The sequence below is a fragment of the Trachemys scripta genome, chromosome 4 (genome assembly GCF_013100865.1).
Source record: "Trachemys scripta elegans isolate TJP31775 chromosome 4, CAS_Tse_1.0, whole genome shotgun sequence".
Taxonomy (NCBI): domain Eukaryota; kingdom Metazoa; phylum Chordata; order Testudines; family Emydidae; genus Trachemys; species Trachemys scripta.
In genome coordinates this window covers 40,840,512-40,857,763 of record NC_048301.1, presented here as the reverse complement: position 1 = coordinate 40,857,763, position 17,252 = coordinate 40,840,512, and the positions used below count along the sequence as shown (strand labels likewise).

The 17,252-nt window shown below is 47.9% G+C and overlaps 1 pseudogene; it reads right to left on the bottom strand.

The window, feature by feature from the left end:
• Positions 1 to 2,424: 2,424 nt before the first annotated feature.
• The window catches only part of LOC117876127, a 42,486-nt pseudogene continuing 27,658 nt past the window's right edge, over positions 2,425 to 17,252 (bottom strand).

The window sequence follows — 17,252 nt, the reverse complement described above, 5'->3', positions numbered from 1 at the left end:
AAAAGTTGTTTCATGTTGTCATAGGTTTCCTTCATATGGACTGCATGACCAACTGGAATTGATGGCAAAACATTGCCATTATGCAGTAAAACAGCTTTAAGACTCGTCTTCGATGAATCAATGAACAGTCTCCACTCATCTGGATCGTGAACGATGTTGAGGGCTGCCATCACACCATCGATGTTGTTGCAGGCTACAAGATCACCTTCCATGAAGAAGAATGGGACAAGATCCTTTTGACAGTCACAGAACATGGAAACCCTAATATCACCTGCCAGGAGATTCCACTGCTGTAGTCTGGAGCCCAACAGCTCTGCCTTATTCTTGGGTAGTTCCAAATCCCTGACAAGGTCATTCAGTTCACCTTGTGTTATGAAGTGTGGTTCAGAGGAGGAGGATGGTTGAAAATGTGGGTCCTGTGACATTGATGGTTCAGGACCAGAAGTTTCATCCTCTTCCTCGTCTGACTCAAGTGAGAATGATTCTGGTGCATCAGGAACCGGCAGTCCTTCTCCGTGGGGTACTGGGCGTATAGCTGATGGAATGTTTGGATAATGCACAGTCCACTTTTTCTTCTTTGACACACCTTTCCCAACTGGAGACACCATGCAGAAGTAACAATTGCTGGTATGATCTGTTGGCTCTCTCCAAATCATTGGCAATGCAAAAGGCATAGATTTCCTTTTCCTGTTCAACCACTGGCGAAGATGTGTTGCACAAGTGTTGCAGCATATGTGTGCGGCCCCCCTCTTGTCCTGATCTCCAATTTTGCAGCCAAAATAAAGGTGATAGGCTTTCTTAACCATAGTGGTTATACTGCGCTTTTGTGATGCAAAAGTCACTTCACCACAAACTAGTTATCTGCACTGTTCACACAAGTACAAGGCATCTCTGCTCACTTTGGCTAAACAGAAATGTGTCCCTTTGCAAAATCAAACACTGACAAATAAGAGAGCATGACACTGTATGATTACTAGAGCCGATATAGGGCAATTTGTTCAGCAGAGTGATGTAAGCTTCGTTATGATTGCATCATCCATGACTTCTAGGAATAACACGATGCAATTCATATCATGTATGATGCAATACCAGCTTCAGATTGCATCATTCATTGTTTTGCCTAAAAAGCAAGTACTGTCCAAACCCAGTCATAGATTTATTCACAGATCCAGTCAAAGATGTATTTTAGTCATTTCTGGTTTAAATTGAGATCCCTTCCCTTTATAACTCACTTATCCTCCACCATTCCCAAGTCAAGGGTCGTATATACTGACCAAATAGCATACCTTGAAAACTAGAGCCAATCAACAATTTTAAGCATCATTTTCATTCTCAGTGACCCAGAATTAGTAAAGTTTGACTACATTTATTTCAGAAGCATTTTGGCTGTAGAGCAGTGTTTTCTATCGCTTTCTTAATGATTCCCAACATTATGTTAGTTTCATTGACTGGATGTTTTCAGAGAATTATCCACAATGATTCCAAGATATCTTTCTTGAGTCTGGTTCACCTGTATGTTAGTATTGTTAAAATAGTTATTAGGATTATAAGAATATGTTTAGTGTTTAGACTTTTTTGGGTGCTTGAGAGTTGCTGCATGCATTAATTTCATGTATAGCATCTGTATCCAATATTGTAAGGTAATATTTGTATATTTGCATTTGTATTGTAAGCCTGTGTAAATCATCAGACAGGCGAGAGACATTAACTAGTGTAAAATGTTGTTCTCCAACAGAAGGTGTTACCTCCTGGCCAACATGGAAGGCCCATCAACACCAGCTGGATTGTTGTGGAACAATAAAGAGAACAAAAGACTTTGCTGCTCTGCTCTTCCCCCCATGAAGATGAGTCATGATTCCTCCCATCAGCTGAATTCACAGCTCAAAGCACAGGGTGGAAAGGGAATAAAATCCCTTCCAAGGGTATGTCTACACTATGAAATTAGGTCGATTTTATAGAAGTCGATTTTTAGAAATCGATTTTATACAGTCGATTGCGTATGTTCCCACTCAGTGCATTAAGTCGGCGGAGTGCATCCTCACTACCGTGGCTAGCATTGACTTATGGAGTGGTGCACTGTGGGTACCTATCCCACAGTTCCCACAGTCTCCACTGCCCATTGGAATTCTGGGTTAACCCCCCAGTGCCTGATGGGGCAAAAACATTGTCGCGGGTGGTTTTGGGTACATGTCGTCAGTCACCCCTCCCTCCGCGAAAGCAATGGCAGACAATCGTTTCACGCCTTTTTTCCTGGGTTACCCATGCAGATGCCGTACCACGCCAAGCATGGAGCCCGCTCAGCTCCCCGTTACTGCTGCTGTTGTGGGCAAGTCTACTGTGGGGGCTGCTGTGATCCAAGTAGCCAATGCAATCATTGACGTTCTGTTATCAAGGGTAGTGATGCTAGGAAACGTGCGGGCCTTTTTAGATTTTAGGTGCATCATATTCCTGTCCTTTGTCGCTGGTGAAGAAGTCTTGCAGCCGTACATTCCAGTCCGGTCGGCACTGTAACACCCCATAGCACTTCTGTGGTTGACACATGTAACAGCTCCAGGGCTCTTGCTCTTTTGCCTTGTCCGAGGTACCTTGCCCTACCAGGACCTCCATGCATTCGACACAGAAGCACCTGCAGCAGCTGCCATTGCTACACAGCAGCAGCTCCTTGCCTTCGCAGCAGATGGTGCAGTAGGACTGGTACCCGTCCTTGTCATACATGTAGAAGAGCTCCAGGAATCAATCCCTGCAAGTCTGGCAGGTCCCCCTCAAACAGCGGGTAGAATGTGACTGGGTTTTTTCTCCTGCACGATAAACAACTGTCTTTAAGGATTCTGTTGTTGTTTGTGACTTTGGAAACCATTTGCTCTCTGCTCTGGTCCTCCTCCACCCGCTCCTTGCTGTTGTTGCAGAAGTTAGTCTTTAGCTGCTTGGCCGGGGGTTCTGGGAATGTCTTCCCTACCCGGCTCCTAGCAACCTCCAGGGCATGGTGTATGGCTCGTCGATAGGAGACCAGCTTATTAAATGTGGAGTGATTGAAATGCTGCCTAAAAGCCATCAGATCCACCAGCTTGTCTGCTGAAACCTCGGAGAACTTCCCATCCCCAAACCATTGCACCCAGTGCATTCCAGAGATTGCCTGATGTTTGAACATGACTCTGTAGGAGACAATGATTGCAGGCCACCAGGAGAAGCCCTTGATCTTCCCCGACACGTGCTCCCCAATTCCAAAATCTTACCCATCCTGGTATTCCACCACTTCCCCTGCAACTCTGCTCTCCTGCTCCCCAGTGACGAGCTCGGGGGATCTGTTCTGATCCTCCTGGGTACTGCTGCCAGACGGGGTACTGCTGCTCTGGGAGGACTCCGTGGAATCCTCCTCAGTGAGGTCGATCAGGGACACCTGGACAGACATGGCCATCCTCCTCTTAGAGCACCGAATGGAAGTCAGAGATTCCAGGCCATTCTCTTCTTTAAGTTTTGTCTCATGGAGATTCAGTCCTGCCTGAAATATCATGCGAACTGGAGGCTTCTGCCTCAGACTGCCCTCCCAGCCGATCACGTGGTCGCACCTACCCCAGTCTATCCCTTGCTCCCATGGCTCATGAAGCCTGGACAGTAGTAAGGAGCAGTTCAATTATAGGTGAGCAAGTGCAGAATGGTGGTAGAATGTGCCTTTGGATGTTTAAAAGCTCGCTGGCGCTGTTTGCTGACTAGGTCAGACCTCAGCGCAACCAATATTCCCATTGTTATTGCTGCTTGCTGTGTGCGCCATAATATCTGTGAGAGTAAGGGGGAGATGTTTATGACGGGGTGGGATGTTGAGGCAAATCGCCTGGTGTCCAATTTTGAGCAGCCAGTCACCAGGGTGATTAGAAGAGCACAGCAAGGCGTGCTGTGCATCAGAGAGGCTTTGAAAACCAGTTTCATGACTGACCAGGCTTCGGTGTGACAGTTGTGTGTGTTTCTCCTTGATGCAAACCTGCCTCTTTGTTGATTTTAATTCCTTGTAAGCCAACCACCCTCCCCACTTTGAAATAAAGTAACTATTGTTTTGAAACCATGCATTCTTTCTTTATGAATTAAAAAAAAAAAAGAGAGATAACAGACAAGGTAGCCCGGGTGGGGTGGGGGAGGAGGGAAGGACAAGGCCACATTGCTTATTGTAGCCACACTAAAAATCAAACTGTTTGAATGACAGCCTTCTATTGCTTCGGCCATCCTCTGCAGTGGAGTGGCTGGGTGCCCAGAGCCTCTCTCCCTCCCCCGCTCCCCCCGTTCTTGGGCGTCTGGGTGAGGAGGCTATGGAACATGGGGAGGAGGGTAGGCGGTTATACAGTGGATGCAGCGGGGGTCTGCGCTCTTGTTGGCTTTCCTGCAGCTCCAACAGATGCTTCATCATGTCCTTTTGCTCCCCCATTAACCTCAGCATCGCATCCTGCCTCCGCTCTTTGCACTCATTTAATTCTTTCCTGGCCTCTGCCACTGAATGACTCCATGCATTAAGCTGTGCCCTATCAGTGTGGGAGGACTGCATGATCTCGGAAAACATGTCATCGCGAGTGCGTTTTTTCTGCCTTCTAATCTGCGATAACCTCAGGGACGGAGATGATATGGGGAGCATAGAAACATTTTACGCTCTACCATTCTGGGGGGATTGCATGGTCACCTGTGCTGCTGAGTGCTGCTGAGTTCGCCACGTTGACCAAACAGGAAATGAAATTCAAAAGTTCCCTGGGCTTTTCCTGTGTACCCGGCTAGTGTCTCGGAGTTCAAAGTGCTGTCCAGAGTGGTCACAATGGAGCACTCTGGGATAGCTCCCGGAGGCCAATACTGTCAATTTGCATCTGCACTACCCAAATTTGACCCAGCAAGGTCGATTTTAGCGCTACTCCCCTCATCGGGGAGGAGTAAAGAAGTCAATTTTAGGTCAACAGAACAGGGTTGGTTGTGTGGACCAGTCATTTTTAAATCGACCTAATGCAGCAAAATTCGACCTAACCCCGTATTGTAGACCAGGCCCAAGAAGGAACTACATCTCTATGCTGCTTGGACTTGGGGGGAGGAAGGGGGCAAGGTTTTCTATGTACAAGCAAGAGAATCCCAGTGCTTTGCCTGGGTTAGCACTAAAGGTCATATAGAGTTTGCTTATTACAAAAGTTTCTACTGCCTTTTGAAACTTAAGATTGTAAATTATTTGTGTATATATGTTTACCTGCTTTAACCTTGTAAATAACTCTATTTCCTTTTCCCAACAATAAAATTTTAGATTTGCTACAAGTGTTGTCTTTGGTGTTTGAGATCTAAGGGTATGTCTACACTATAAACCTAAGCCGACCTGTATTAGGTTGATTTACAGCCACCACAGTAATTATCACAGTGGTGCATGTCCACACTACTCTCCTTGAGTCAGTGGTTCATGTCCTCACTAGGAGTGCTTCCAGTGACCTTAGAGGGGAAGTGTGGGGAGCTGAGAGCCTGGTTTGTCAACTCTGCTGGCAGCTCCCTGCCAGGAGCCTGGCTACCCCACAGGCTCCCGGGCTCCTGGCGGGCTGCCTCCTCCTCTGCTCCCCATTTGGGGGGAAGCCCCCAAGGGTTTTTGCCCCCCCAATTCCCCACCAGGAGTGGGGGGAAGCCACCCAGGGTTTCTCCCCTACCTGTTCCCCACTGGGAGTGGGGGGAATCTGCCTGGGGCTTCTTGCCCTCTCATTTCCTACTGGGAGCCAGGGGAAGCCACTGGGGCTTCTCGCCACCAGGGAGTGGACACTAGCTACTGCAGCTTCTCCCCCCACTCACCGATCCATGAAATTGACAGGGCTGCCTAGCTCTGGCAGGGTGTGCTTGGGGGCCTACTTGGGCTTCTCACCCTGGCTTCCAGCTGGGTCCAAAGCCATCCCAGCTTTACACCTGGGCTCCAACTGGAAGTGAGGTCTGAAGCTGCCCAGACTTTGGCTCCCAGGTGGGAGTGGGGGAAGCCCACCAGGCTTCTCACCTGGAGTCCAGAGTCCATGGGAGAGCAATCTGCGGTCACTAAATCGACCCCCCGGTGGATCGATCGCCGCAGTGTTGATACATGGTAGCTGTAGACATACCCTACTAGTGCCCTACTACACCAACATAATAACTTCACCTCCATAAGAGGCATAAGGCTTAAGTCACTGGAGTTAGGGTGACACAGTGTCTGTGTAGACACTGAGTCCCTTACATCAGCGCTCTTGTCAATTTCACTATAGGAGCCATGAAATAGACAAGAAAGCCTCTGATCCCCTGGAGAGCTGGGTGGCTGGACTCCAGTTGAGGCCTCACCAATGTCGAATAGAGGGGAATGATCACATCCCTTGATCTGCTGGCAATGCCCCTACTTATACAGCCCAAAATGCCATTAGCCTTCTTGGCAACAAGGGCACACTCTTGACTCATATCCAGCTTCTCGTCCACTGTACCCCTTAGGTCCTTTTCTGCAGAACTGCTGCCTAGCCATTCGGTCCCTAGTCTGTAGCAGTGCATAGAATTCTTCCATCCTAAGTGCAGGACTCTGCACTTGTCCTTGTTGAACCTCATCAGATTTCTTTTGGCCCAATCCTCTAATTTGTCTAGGTCCCTCTGTATCCTATCCCTACCCTCCAGCGTATCTACCACTCCTCCCAGTCCCTCCCAGATTGGGGGACTGTCTGTGACTCCATGTTAAGGCTTCTATAGTGCTTGAGGAATTTACATTCGATAGTTTGTTGGTGAAATCTAAGTATAGAACTCACAACCATTTTGGGGTTTGAGATCTGGTTCTTAAGAGTTTGCCCTGAGGCTGGTACTCATGCTCTTGAGCCACTGCAAGACAGCTTGACAGATCTGTCCCCATGTTTCTAGTCTTTTGGGTACTGATGATACACTTGGTTTACACTAAAGCTAACTAATTAAGTGATGTCTTCCTAAGTCCAACAAATGAATCATGCGTCTGCAGAACGTATCTGTAACGATGTGGGACTCACCCCTACGGCGCCTCCTGCTGGTGTCTTGAGAATTAGCTCATTTCCAGCCTTAGAGCACCCGCTGCAGGCCGGTGTCCCACTAACGCTTGGCCCCCATGTCCCTCCTGGTCTTAGTGCCCCATTATCTGGGGTGCTACCCCTTGGCAGTAACCTCTCACTCTCAGGGTCTCCCCTCCCCAGGGAACCCCTACCCCCTATTCCCACCTTGCCTCAGTCGTAGGCTACTACCAGTCACCAACTAGCCCCCTCTCCCTGGGGCAGACTGCAGTATAAGCCACTCATCACAGGCAAGGTTGGGTTTGGACCTGCTGCCTCTGCCTAGCCTTGGGCTGTCCCCTGCAATCCCAGTACCTGTTTGGCCTTATGCTAGGCCACAGCCTGGGGGGTTTCCAGGCCAGAGCTTCCCAGCTCCCTTGGCCTTCCCCTAGCCCTGCTCCACTCCAGGTACTGTCTGTAGCTCTCCAGCAGCCAGGCCAATCTCCCTCCACAGCTAGAGGAGACTGTGTATCTGCCCCGGCTTCCCTGTCTTTTATAGGGCCAGCTGAGTCTGTTTGGGGCATGGCCACAGCTGAGGCTGCCTCCCAATCAGCCCAGCCTAAGGCTCCCAGCCCTCTCCAAGGGCTGGTTTTTAACCCCTTTCAGGCCAGGAGTAGGTGACCACCCCGCTACAGTATCTTTTCTCTATGGTCCAAATCCAGCAAAGCACTTAAACATAAGCTTAACTGCTTTGCTGAATTGGGGCCTAAATAAAGCTGTGTTTAGAGATGATAGTTCTATAAACAATGTATTTTAGGAAATTACTATATTCTTTATCAAAATATGAACAAGTAACATTTTATAATTTATTAATATTCTGTGTGTATTATGTTTTTTTCCTATGTGAATTAATGTAAGCTTTCATATTAAAAACCCTTAAGATTCACAAAAATGTGTGCTATGACTATAGGTTTTTTTTTTTTTTTTTTAAAGCTAAAATTGTGGTTTTGCGTTTTTTGCCATGACAAAGCCATGATTTTTCCATTTTTTTAATATTATAAATAACCCGTCTTAGACAGGATTAAGCAAAGTCTCAGGTTTAGGACTCATATGAAAGATGACACTTCCAATAGGACAGTGCACCTCAGCATTTGGGATGAGCAGTGACTGACTCAGTGGGAAGAGTACCACCTATACTGAGTGACCAAATACTATTTCCAGCAACATCTGAACATTTTTGCTTCTATTTGACTAGTTAACTGTTAACACACACACATATTGATACTTCTTTGATGTTATTACAGCTCACAGGTAATTAGAAGTTCAACAGGACTAAGATCCTTCTCTCTAAGGCCTGGTCTACACTACGAGTTTAGGTTGACTTTATTAAATTGAATTAAGCCTGGACAAGTTCACACGACGAAGCCCTTTCTTTCGACTTAAGGGGGCCCTTTAAACCGGTTTCTTTACTCCACCTCCGACGAGGGGATTAGCGATAAAATCGGCCTTAGCGGGTCGGAATTGGGATAGTGTGGACGGAATTCAACATTATTGGCCTCCGGGAGCTACCCCACAGTGCTTCATTGTGACCACTCTGGACAGCACTCTCAACTCAGATGCGCTGACCAGGTAGACAGGAAAAGCCCCGCGAATGTTTGAATTTCATTTCCTGTTTGCCCAGCGTGGAGAGCACAGGTGACCACGCAGAGCTCATCAGCACAGGTAACCGTGATGGAGTCCCAGGATCGCAAAAGAGCTCCAGCATGGACCGAATGGGAAGTATGGGATCTGCTCGCCATATGGGGAGATGAATCAGTGCTAGCTGAACTCCGTAGCAGTAAACGAAATGGCAAAATATTAGAAAAGGTCTCCAAGGCCATGAAGGACAGAGGCCATAACAGGGACGCACAGCAGTGCTCCGTGAAAATTAAGGAGCTAAGGCAAGCCTACCACAAAGCAAGAGAGGCAAACGGAAGGTCCGGGGCAGAGCCGCAAGCATGCCGCTTCTGCGCGGAGCTGCATGCCATGCTAGGGGGTGCAGCCACCACTACCCCAACCGTGTGCTATGACTCCGTCACTGGAGAAACACACAGGGAAAAGGGTTCGGGGTACAAGGAAGAGGAGGATGAAGATAATGTAGATAGCTCACAGCAGCAAGGAAGCGGAGAAACCGGTTTCCCCAACAGCCAGGATATGTTTATCACCCTGGACCTGGAGCCAGTAACCCCCGAACTCACCCAAGGCGTGCTCCCAGACCATGAGGGCACACAGGGGACCTCTGGTGAGTGTACCTTTGTAAATATTACACATGGTTTAAAAGCAAGCGTGTTTAATGATTAATGATTGATTTGCCCTGGCAATCGCGGCCAGTACAGCTACTGGAAAAGTCTGTTAACATGTATGGGGATGGAGCGGAAATCCTCCAGAGACATCTCCAGAAAGCTCTCCTTCCTGTACTCCCAAGCCTTTGCAAAAGGTTTCTGGGGAGGGCTGCCTTATCCCGTCCGCCATGGTAGGACACTTTACCACGCCAGGCCAATAGCACGTAGTCTGGAATCATTGCATAACAAAGCATGGCAGCGTATGGTCCCGGTGTTTGCTGGCATGCAGACAACATCCATTCCTTATCGCTCTTTGTTATCCTCAGGAGAATGATATCATTCACGGTCACCTGGTTGAAATGGGGTGATTTTATTAAGGGGACATTCAGAGGTGCCCGTTCCTGCTCTTCTGAACAGAAATGTTCCCCGCTGTTAGCCACGCGGTGGGGGGGAGGGGTGAAGTGATCATCCCCGATAATTGGGTGTGTGTGGGGGAGGGGGGTTAGTTGGGTTTGTGCTGCATGTTAACCCGGGAACCGCAGCCCCGCCTTTTACATTGCAAACCCATTTTAAATGGCCAACCCAATGGGTGCTTGGTATGGGAAATGAGGGCGCTACTGTTTGAAACCATTCCCACATGTTAAGAAGGTTAAAAAAGCCAAAAGACTGTGGCTTACCATGGCTGCCAGCAAGCCGAAATCTGTTGCCTGGCACTGCGTGAGTGATCTCTCACACCAAACCGGCAGGCCCTCAATATAAGAGGAAAAATACAACCTTGTAACAAAAGCACATGTGCTGTGTAATGTGAAAGCAAAATTTAACGTGAAAGAGTGTACCCATTGTTCTCTAAAATGTGTCTTTTTTAACCACCTCTCCCTTCTCCTCCACCAGCTGCAAATGTTTCTCCTTCACAGAGGCTAGTGAAGATTAGAAGGAGAAAACGGCAGACTCGGGATGACATGTTCACGGAGCTCCAGATGTCCTCCCACGCTGAAAGAGCACAGCAGAATGCGTGGAGGCAGTCAATGTCAGACTACAGAAAAGCACAGTATGAACGAGAGGAGAGGTGGCGGGCTGAATCGCGGGATGAACAGAGCAAGTGGCGGGCTGAAGATGATAGGTGGTGTCAGCTTGCAGACAGAAGGCAAGAGTCGATGCTCCAGCTGCTGGAGCATCACACTGATATGCTCCAGCGTATGGCTGAGCTGCAGAAAAGGCAGCAGGAGCAGAGACCGCTGCTACAGCCCCTATGTAACCAACAGTCCTCCTCCCCAAGTTCCATAGCCTCCTCACCCAGACGCCCAAGAACACGGTGGGGGGGCCTCCGGCCACCCAGTCACTCCACCCCAGATGATTGTCCGAGCATCAGAAGGCTGGCCTTCAATAAGAGTTAAAGTTTTAAACTGCAGTGTGTCCTTTTCCTTCCCTCCTCCCCCACCCATCCTGGCTACCTTGGCAATTATTCCCCTAATTGTGTGATGAATTAATAAAGAATGCATGAATGTGAAGTAACAATGACTTTATTGCCTCTGCAAGCGGTGCTCGAAGTGGGAGGGGAGGGTGGGGTGGTTGGTTTACAGGGAAGTAGAGTGAACTGGGTGGGGGGGTGGGGCAGAGGGTTCATCAAGGAGAAACAAACAGAAGTTTCACACCGTAGCCTGGCCAGTCACAAAACTCATTTTCAAAGCTTCTCTGATGCGCACCGTGCCCTGCTGTGCTCTTCTAACCGCCCTGGTGTCTGGCTGCGCGTAATCAGCGGCCAGGCGATGTACCTCAACCTCCCACCCCGACATAAATGTCTCCCCCTTACTCTCACAGATATTGTGGAGCGCACAGCAAGCAGCAATAACAATGGGGATATTCTTTTCGCTGAGGTCTGAGCAAGTCAGTAAGCTGCACCAGCGCGCTTTTAAACGTCCAAATGCACATTCCACCACCATTCGGCACTTGCTCAGCCTGTAGTTGAACAGGTCCTGACTACTGTCCAAGCTGCCTGTGTAAGGCTTCATGAGCCATGGCATTAAGGGGTAGGCTGGGTCCCCAAGGATAACTATAGGCATTTCAACATCCCCAACAGTTATTTTCTAGTCCGGGAAGAAAGTCCCTTCCTCCAGCTTTCGAAACAGACCAGAGTGCCTGAAGACGCGAGCATCATGTACCTTTCCCGGCCATCCCACGTTGATGTTGGTGAAACGTCCCTTGTGATCCACCAGGGCTTGCAGCAGCATTAAAAAGTACCCCTTGCGGTTTATGTACTCGGTGACTTGGTGCTCCGGTGCCAAGATAGGGATATGGGTTCCGTCTATCGCCCCACCACAGTTTGGGAATCCCATTGCAGCAAAGCCATCCACTATGGCCTACACGTTTCCCAGAGTCACTACGCTTGATATCACCAGGTCTTTCATTGCCCTGGCAACTTGGATCACAGCAGCCCCCACAGTAGAATTGCCTACTCCAAATTGATTCCCGACTGACTGGTAGCTGTCTGGTGTTGCAAGCTTCCACAGGGCTATCGCCACTCACTTCTCAACTGTGAGGGCTGCTCTCATCCTGGTATTCTGGCGCTTCAGGGCAGGGGAAAGCAAGTCACAAAGTTCCATGAAAGTGCCCTTACGCATGCGAAAGTTTCGCAGCCACTGGGAATCGTCCCACACCTGCAGCACGATGCGGTCCCACCAGTCTGTGCTTGTTTCCCGGGCCCAGAATCGGCGTTCCACGGCATGAACCTGCCCCAGTAACACCATGATTTGCACATTGCTGGGGCCTATACTTTGTGAGAGGTCTATGTCCATATCAATTTCCTCATCACTCTCATTGCTGCTCTGCAGTCGCCTCCTTGGCTGGTCCTGGTTTTGCTTTGGCATGTCCTGGCTCTGCATGTACTCCAGGACAATGCGTGTGGTGTTCATAGTGCTCATAATTGCTGCGGTGATCTGAGCTGGCTCCATGATCCCAGTGCTATGGCGTCTGGTCTGAAAAAAGGCGCAAAACTAGTATCTGACGGACGGAGGGAGGGAGGGGCGAGTGACGACATGGCGTACAGGTACAGGGAATTAAAACCAACAAAGGTGTCGGTGCATCAGGGAGAAACACAAACAACTGTCACACAGAATGGCCCCCCACAAAGATTGAACTCAAAACCCTGGGTTTAGCAGGCCGTTGATTTCACAGAGGGAGGGGGAAGCAAATGAATACAGAACAAATCTATTTTTTACATCTTAAGCTGGCAGACGACGGTGCAGCATGACTGATAGCCCTTGGCATCTTCTGGATGCTTGGCAGAAAATACTGGGCGCTTGGCAGAAAATAGCATACTACGACTGATAGTCATCATCGTCGAGACTGCCCAGGTGCCCATGATTGACAGCCACTGCAACACGACAATGACGGATACCAATCGTAATATACCATCTTCTACCAAAAGGCAAGGGGCTGCTGCTGTGTGCAATGCAGCCCCATGTCTGCCAGCCCCATGTCTGCCAGCATCTAGATCGCTGATGAAGGCTACCAGTCATACTGCACCGTCTACTGCCAAAAGGCAATTAGGTGCTGCTGTGTGGCAATGCAGTACCACGTCTGCCGGCATCCAGAGGACATATGGTGATGGTGAGCTGAGCTGAGCGGGCTCCATGCTTGGCATGGTATGTTGTCTGCACAGGTAACCCAGGTAAAAAGGTGCGAATCGATTGTCTGCCATTGCTCTGACGGAGGGGGAGGTGCCTGACGACATGTACCGAGAACCCCACACGACACTGTTTTGCATCATTCAGGCATTGGGATCTCAACCCAGAATTCCAATGGGCGGTGGAGACTGCGGGAACTGTGGGATAGCTACCCATAGTGCAACGCTCCGGAAGTCGACGCTAGCCTTGGTACTGTGGACGCGGTCCGCCGACTTCATGCACTTAGAGCATTTTATGTGGGGACACACACAATCGGCTGTATACAACCGATTTCTATAAAACCGGCTTCTATAAATTCAACCTAATTTCGTAGTGTAGACATACCCTGACTCACATAAACAAAAATATACACACTCCCATCACTTCAATTATGTTCAGTCTTTACCCTGAGCTCACTGGCTATCTGATCTTTCAATGTTTCTTTTCACTAATGAACAGACACAACATAACTCACCTGAGGTTCTAACACATGGGGACTGGTTGAGCTTTATATGTTATAGGTAGGATTTCCAAAAGCATTCAGCATTGGCCTAACTCTGCTCCCATTGGCCATTTGTCTAGACTAGGAAAAAAGATATTTTAATGCAAGTAAAATCTTAGGGTACATCTATACTACCTGCCGGATCGGCGGGTAGTGTTTGATGTATTGGGGATTATAGAGGTGCGGACTCACCCCTGCGGCACCTCCTGCTGGTGACTCTGGGAATTAGCTCGATCCAGCTGTCAGAGCGCCCTCTGCAGGCTGGTGATCCTCCTGTCCTCTGGCCCCATGTCCCTCCCAGGACCCTGGTGCCCCTTTCTCTGGGTGCTGCCCCCTGGCAGTACACCCCTCAGTACTAGGGTCTCCCCTCCCAGGGGAACCCCCACCCACTATCCCTACCTCGCCTCAGAATAAGGCCACTGCCAGTCACCAACTAGCCCCCGCTCCCTGGGGCAGACTGCAGTATAGGCCACTCATCACAGGCAAGGTTGGGTTTGGACCTGCTGCCTTGGCTTACTCATTGGCTGCCCTCTGCAATCCCCAGTACCCCTTGGCCTCCTACTAGTCCACAGCCTGGGGCTTTCCAGGCTGGAGCTCCCCAGCTCCTCAGCCTGTCCCCAGCCCTGCTCCCCTCAGGTACTCTGTCTCTAGCTCGCTGCAGCCAGACCCTTCTCTCTCTGAAGGCAGAGAGAGACTTCTTGGCCTCTGGCTCACAGCCTTTTTATATAGGGCAGCTGAGGCCTGATTGGGGTGTGGCCCAGCTGCAGCTGCTTCCCAATCAGCCCAGCTTAGCAGCTCTCAGCCACAACCTTTCCCCAGGGCTGTTTTAAGCCCTCCAGGGCAGGAGCAGGGTAACCACCCCGCTACAGGGATCGATTTATCGTGTCACCTCTAGACGCGATAAATCGATCCCCGAATCGACGCCCATACTTCACCTCGGCAGGAGGAGTAAGCGGAGTCTATGGGGGAGCCGTGGTGGTCAACTCGCCGCCGTGAGGATGGCCAGGTAAGTCGAACTAAGATACTTCGACTTCAGCTACAAGAATAGCTTAGCTGAAGTTGCTTATCTAGTTTGAACCCCCCTGCTAGTGTAGCCCAGGCCTTAGTGTGGACAAGGCTATTGTAGTTTATGAGTTAGCTGGTCCAGGTAAACCCGGGGGGGAGGGAGCCTCAGGTAAACTACAAACATATGTACTTTGGATGTGTCCAATCTATCCTTTATGAATATGTTAACTACCTTGAGTTAACTGGCAGTTAATTAACTTGAGGTCCAAAAAGTCTAGTGTAGACATATCAACTGAAGGCAATGATAAAACACCCATTAACGTCCATGGGAACATAGGCTAATGCTGAGTGCTTTTGAAAATTTCCTATAAGCTTTTTAGTGCTTGTCTACACTTGAAAGGTGTATCAGATTAAAGCAGGGTATGAATTTAAAGTGCAATAGCTATTCTTGAACAACTCTATTGGCAGGTCTTCACTACCCGCCGGATTGGCGGGTAGGGATCAATCTATCGAGGATCGATTTATTGCATCTCGTCTAGACGCGGATAAATCAATCCCCGAATACGCTCCCCATCAACTCCAGAACTCCAGCTTGCGAGAGGCGGAAGCGGAGTCAACGAGGGAGCGGCAGCGGTCGACTCACCGCCGTCCTCACGGCCAGGTAAATCGACCTAAGATACGCCGACTTCAGCTATGCTATCTGCGCTTAGCTGAAAGTTGGGTTATGCTAAACAGGAATAAGGCACTCTTATTCCAGAATAAGATTGTCCACACATGGTGTTAATCAGGAACAACTCCACATATAGACAAGCCCTTATTAACTGGTAATGTATAGTGTGATGTTCTGAACCATAACAATGTACTATATCATTATCGGAGATGATGTCATATACACAGTAATGATCCACTCTAACTTGTTACAGTTGAGGTGACACATATAAGTCAAAATATTTCAAAAAATGTCAGTTACTAGAGCAAAACATCTTTGAATGGGCTGATTGTAAATCACTTGAAGATGAACATCACTATATAAATGTTAAGTATTATTATTTTTATCTTTTTTTATCAGAAAAGGGTCATATACAAATACATTAAAGAAGATGGGAACTGATGGAAATTGTTAGATAAAAATGTTCAAGTTTACATTTGGCACCTGTTTTGTTTTCACTAAGAATTAAACTACACTAAATTGTTTTGTTATGGGCCTGTATTTTATATTAGAGTTCTGATTTCTCTCAGAATTTATACTGTGACTAGAAACCTGAAGGAAGACAGTCAACATAAAGTATTTCCTTTTTTTAAAAAATCCTTCCCTTTGTTACTAAAAACATCTGTGATTACTTAATCTGGAACAGTCATTAACATCTAATTTACTTTTCACCGTTTATGCTGTTTATTTTGTTTGTTTGTTTCTCTCAACATGAGCACTAAAACAAAACTGGGCAGTTTCACTTTTGCTTCTGTGTAGTTTCACTTTCTGGTTCTCAGACCCACATAAATCTGCTTATCTGGGTTTCAAACTCTACAAGGAAGGTTTTATAGGCAGAGCTGGTAGCAACATATTTGATAAAGGTTGCCTAATACTTTCCATTAAAACGTTGTTTTGATTGCTTATAACTATCAAACTTTTAACCATTCAGGCTGAAATTTTCTATGCCAGGTGCCTGCCTCAGACTGTTTTTGTTTGTTTGTTTGTTTGCTTTTTGTAGATGTTCAGTATAAATGATTCTGCCATCTGTGAGAACGAAGTTATGGAAAAATATATTGTTGTGCCCATGTTAAAAAATTCTTACAATTTTTTTTAGAAGTTCTAACAATTCCATACTTTGGAGCAGGGACTTAAAAGGCAGGGGGTTGCCCTGGAGTCAGGGAGGTATCTTTGTTTGTCTTCAGAGAAAGATACCCAGATTTGGTCAAGTTATAGTGATAATCACCATTTGCACAAATTCAGAAGAGGCTTGTTAGAGGCTCTCAGCTAAATTAATTTATCATGTCATCTGTACTGAGCATGCTCAGTCCAGACTGCAGTGCAGGGGCTGAAAAGACTTTTCTCTGCAGTTGTTCCGCCACACCTCCCAGGGGTCTCCATGACACCAGGCACCAGAACTGAGAGCAGGGACACTGTCTCTCCTGTGCTCTCAGTGCACCCAGGGAGTGTGACTGTGAAAAAGAAAGAGGAAGCAATCTGACTCAAATGCAGGAGGGTGAGGCCCAGAGGCTGGCTAGAGCCGGGGATAGGGACAGGCTGATGGAGAGGAGACAGAAGCAGAAGGGACAGAAGCAGAGGGGGTCTGGCTGGGGCAGGGGGAGTTGGAGCTGAACATGCTAGAGGATGGGGCAGAAAGGGATAGGCTGGAGGGGAACAACTACTAGTACACAAACATCTAGAACATGGATTCTTTTATGCTACTGTCTAACAAATAGCCATGAAACCAACTGGCAAAGTGTATTTTATGCCCATTGACAGGCTGGTCCACAGAGAAGATACCAGCCTGCTACTGCTGTCAGTTCCTCTGTTAGCTCAAGTGGTAGAAGTCTGTATTTTGGATTTAAGTGTTGCAACCCAACTAATGAGCCATGTCGGGTTCAATATATTTCCACATGATGGAACTTCTGGGTTTTTTTCAGCTTGCATTTTCAAAATGTATACATACTAAAAAAGATCATGTAAACAGACTGTTAAGGTTGAAAAATTAAGCCCTCAGAAGTATGAAATGCAAATATTAACATTCCTTAATTCAGCTTCTTTCAGAATCTACATTATGAGACTGTCTTTAGTTACATAATCACATACTAGTTTTTCCAC